The sequence below is a fragment of the Pseudophryne corroboree genome, unplaced genomic scaffold (assembly GCF_028390025.1).
Source record: "Pseudophryne corroboree isolate aPseCor3 unplaced genomic scaffold, aPseCor3.hap2 scaffold_2844, whole genome shotgun sequence".
Classification (NCBI taxonomy): Eukaryota; Metazoa; Chordata; class Amphibia; order Anura; family Myobatrachidae; genus Pseudophryne; species Pseudophryne corroboree.
Window position 1 is genome coordinate 7501 of NW_026969509.1, and position 5000 is coordinate 12500.

Sequence of the window (5000 nt, forward strand, 5' to 3'; positions counted from 1 at the left end):
CCTTCGCTGGGCGAGGGGGACGCTTCCCCGGCACCCCTGGCGGCGTCGGACGCCTGCGGGTGCCGGCGGACGGAGCAGACCGCGCCGCACGGGGTACGGGTGCGGGGCCCGCCCGGCTCCGGAGACCGGAGCGCTCGGGCGGACGCCTGGGGACCGGACGCCCTCTCCGGGCGGAGGGGTTCCGGGCGCGCCGTGGGCAGAGGGAGGGTCGGGTTCGCCTGGAGCCGGCCGAGACCCCTGGGTTCCGGCCGAGCGATCGTCCCTCCCCGCCGGGGCGCGGGGTGCCACATCGATCGGGTTGCGGAAATGGGAGACGTGGGGCCCTTCTCTCGCGTCAACCGCAGCCCTCCGTTTTCTCTTTTCCGGCTTGACTCTGTTCGCCACCTGTGATGCTCTCTGGCCGGTTCCCTCGGGCGTAGCGGGACGGGCGGCGCGCGCGACGCTCTCGCGGAGCGTCCTCCGACGCTTCCCCGGGCTCCTGGAGCCGCCTCCCGGCCCGAGGGGTGCCCGTCCGCACTCATCGGCTGAACTTCCGCGAATTGCAGTACCCGATTCGGCCCGCCGGGGGGCGCTGCCGCCGGGGGAAGAGGGGGACGGGCCGGGCCTGGCGCCGGGCTCCGCCGGACGCCCGGCGCTGCCCCGTCTCGGCCTCGGAAGGGGGAGTCGGGGGAACGGGAGGCCGGGAGTCCCGGAGAAAGAGAGAGAGAGAGAGAGAGAGATAGAGAGACCTCCGCGGTTCCGCCTTCGACCGCCGGGGGGCGCCGCGCACCCGTCCGCACGGGCCCGTCCCGGTGGCTCCCGGCAGGGCTCTCCCAAACCCTCTCCCAGGGCCCCGGTCCGGGAGCCCGACTGCGTCCGCTCTCCGCTTCCAGAGAGGAGGCTGTCGGACGGGGAGAGCTGGTACCGGGCTCCTGGAGCCCTGCCTGGGCAGCCTATGGAAGGGAGGGAGCCCTGGCCCTGCTGCTCTCCGAGCTCCGGCCCTGCTGCTCTCCGAGCTCCGTGCCTGCTCTGCCACGGGTCCTTTCGCAGGAGCTCCAGGGAAACGGGCTTTTCGGCCCCTGACAGAGTCCCGGCTCTCTCGCTCGCCTCGTTGGTACCTACTGATCCGGCGGAGGTGTTCTCCGGCGGGTAGCGACACGGACGGCCGAGGGCGCGCTTCACCCAGGCTTCAACCGTCTCCTCCCCGAGCCCCTGGAAGTGCAGCTGGGCCGCGGGCGCCCCGGTCCGCACTCATCTGCGAAACTTCCACAAATTGCAGTACCCGATTTGGCCCGCCGGGGGGCGCTGCCTCCGGGGGAGAAGGAGACGTGCCCGGCCCGTACGTCGGGCTCCAACGGATGCCCGCCGTGGACCCTTTATAGGCCCCATCCTGGTCCTGCCATGCTGTTATCGGAGCTCCACGGCTATCTTGTCACTAAACCTTTCGTTTGAGCTCCAGGGCTTTTTGCTTTTTGTAACCCGGTTCCTGGAGCCCTGCCTGGGCAAAATCGGATGCAAGAAGGCCCTGCCCATGCTGATCTCTGAGCTCCGCGCATCTTCTGTCACGGGTCCTTTCGCAAAAGCTCCAGGGAAACAGGCTTTTCGGCCCCGGACAGAGTCCCGGCTCTCTCGCTCGCCTCGTTGGTACCTACTGATCCGGCGGAGGTGTTCTCCGGCGGGTAGCGACACGGACGGCCGAGGGCGCGCTTCACCCAGGCTTCAACCATCTCCTCCCCGAGCCCCTGGAAGTGCCGCTGGGCCGCGGGCGCCCCGGTCCGCACTCATCCGCGACACTTCCGCGCTGGAGTCCGACGCTCGCCGGCCGCGTCCCCCGGCCCGCGGGGGCCCGGGGGGAGGCCCGACGCGTGCGGGGGGAGGCGGCGGGCGGCGGGGGCGCCCCCGCGCCACCCGACGGCGCCCCCCGGTGGCCAGAGGCGGCTCGGAGCGAGACGATCGGGGGGGGGACGGCGGCGCGTGACCCGCCCCGGCCCCCTTGGCCCAGCGGACGGGCAGGCGGCTCCCGGGCGCCCCCCCCGATCCCCGCCGCGGCGCCCCCCGGTGGCCGCCTGACGCCACTGCGGGGGGTGCAGATTCCGTGTGTCCTCTCGGATAAAAACAAAAGAAACGATTCCCGTCGGGCGAAAGTAAGTGGGACGCAGGGCCCCGGGCCCCGACGGTCCGCGCGCGCGCGGCGCCCCCCGCTGGCCGGTCGAAGGGAGGACAAAAATAAAATGAAAAAAATTTCAAAAAAGCACTCGCCCCAAACAGACGAAAGGTACCCGGTCCGCCCGGATGAACCCTCCCCCGTGTCCCCGCCGCGGCGCCCCCCGCTGGCCAGCCGAGGTAATACACGATTGAGAGGGGGGGAGTGAAAAACAGGGGCAAAAAATGAAAAACACCCCACCCGTTTGAATGCAAAGTCCCGGAGCGGCCAGGGGTGGACGCCGGTCCGCGCGCACGGCGCCCCCCGCAGGCCAGTTGAAGGGAAGAACGGAACGAGACTTAAAGATAAAAAAAAATTTCAAAAAAGCACTCGCCCCAAACAGATGAAATGTACCCGGTCCGCCCGTGTCCCCGCCGCGGCGCCCCCCGCTGGCCAGCCGAGGTAATACACGATTGAGAGGGGGGGAGTGGAAAAAAAAAGGGCAAAAAAATGAAAAACACCCCACCCATTTGAATGCAAAGTCCCGGAGCGGCCAGGGGTGGACGCCGGTCCGCGCGCACGGCGCCCCCCGCAGGCCAGTTGAAGGGAAGAACGGAACGAGACTAAAAGATAAAAAAAAATTTCAAAAAAGCACTCGCCCCAAACAGATGAAATGTACCCGGTCCGCCCGTGTCCCCGCCGCGGCGCCCCCCGCTGGCCAGCCGAGGTAATACACGATTGAGATTAAAAAAAACCAGGCAAAAGACAAAAACACACCACCGATTTAAATGCAGTGTTCACGAGCGCCAGTCCGCGCGCGCGGCGCCCCCTGCTGGCCGCGTAAAAAAAAAAAATAATAATAATAATAATAATCCACCGTTGTGAATTTGCGATGTGTCCGGTACGGCGGCGGCGGGGAGGAGGTCTCCCCTCGTCGGCGCACCCTGGTGGGGGGAAATAAATGAAAGGGAAAAAAAAAAAGAAGAACAGCCCGGGCTCTCGCCGGCTTCCGCAGCCCGGGCTCCCTCCGGCTTCCGCGGCCCGGGCTCCGTACATACAGACAGCAAATGAAATAACGGACGGATGGATGGAAGAGAAGAACAGCCAGGGATCTCGCCGGCTTCCGCAGCCCGGGCTCCCTCCGGCTTCCGCGGCCCGGGCTCCGTACATACAGACAGCAAATGAAATAACGGACGGATGGATGGAAGAGAAGAACAGCCCGGGCTCTCGCCGGCTTCCGCAGCCCGGGCTCCCTCCGGCTTCCGCGGCCCGGGCTCCGTACATACAGACAGCAAATGAAATAACGGACGGATGGATGGAAGAGAAGAACAGCCAGGGATCTCGCCGGCTTCCGCAGCCCGGGCTCTCGCCGGCTTCCGCAACCCGGGCTCCAGCCGGCTTCCGCAGCCCGGGCTCCCTCCGGCTTCCGCGGCCCGGGCTCCGTACATACAGACAGCAAATGAAATAACGGACGGATGGATGGAAGAGAAGAACAGCCAGGGATCTCGCCGGCTTCCGCAGCCCGGGCTCCCTCCGGCTTCCGCGGCCCGGGCTCCGTACATACAGACAGCAAATGAAATAACGGACGGATGGATGGAAGAGAAGAACAGCCCGGGCTCTCGCCGGCTTCCGCAGCCCGGGCTCCCTCCGGCTTCCGCGGCCCGGGCTCCGTACATACAGACAGCAAATGAAATAACGGACGGATGGATGGAAGAGAAGAACAGCCAGGGATCTCGCCGGCTTCCGCAGCCCGGGCTCTCGCCGGCTTCCGCAACCCGGGCTCCAGCCGGCTTCCGCAGCCCGGGCTCCCTCCGGCTTCCGCGGCCCGGGCTCCGTACATACAGACAGCAAATGAAATAACGGACGGATGGATGGAAGAGAAGAACAGCCAGGGATCTCGCCGGCTTCCGCAGCCCGGGCTCCCTCCGGCTTCCGCGGCCCGGGCTCCGTACATACAGACAGCAAATGAAATAACGGACGGATGGATGGAAGAGAAGAACAGCCAGGGATCTCGCCGGCTTCCGCAGCCCGGGCTCTCGCCGGCTTCCGCAACCCGGGCTCCAGCCGGCCTCCGCAGCCCGGGCTCCCTCCGGCTTCCGCGGCCCGGGCTCCGTACATACAGACAGCAAATGAAATAACGGACGGATGGATGGAAGAGAAGAACAGCCAGGGATCTCGCCGGCTTCCGCAGCCCGGGCTCTCGCCGGCTTCCGCAACCCGGGCTCCAGCCGGCTTCCGCAGCCCGGGCTCCCTCCGGCTTCCGCGGCCCGGGCTCCGTACATACAGACAGCAAATGAAATAACGGACGGATGGATGGAAGAGAAGAACAGCCAGGGATCTCGCCGGCTTCCGCAGCCCGGGCTCCCTCCGGCTTCCGCGGCCCGGGCTCCGTACATACAGACAGCAAATGAAATAACGGACGGATGGATGGAAGAGAAGAACAGCCAGGGATCTCGCCGGCTTCCGCAGCCCGGGCTCTCGCCGGCTTCCGCAACCCGGGCTCCAGCCGGCCTCCGCAGCCCGGGCTCCCTCCGGCTTCCGCGGCCCGGGCTCCGTACATACAGACAGCAAATGAAATAACGGACGGATGGATGGAAGAGAAGAACAGCCAGGGATCTCGCCGGCTTCCGCAGCCCGGGCTCCCTCCGGCTTCCGCGGCCCGGGCTCCGTACATACAGACAGCAAATGAAATAACGGACGGATGGATGGAAGAGAAGAACAGCCAGGGATCTCGCCGGCTTCCGCAGCCCGGGCTCTCGCCGGCTTCCGCAACCCGGGCTCCAGCCGGCCTCCGCAGCCCGGGCTCCCTCCGGCTTCCGCGGCCCGGGCTCCGTACATACAGACAGCAAATGAAATAACGGACGGATGGATGGAAGAG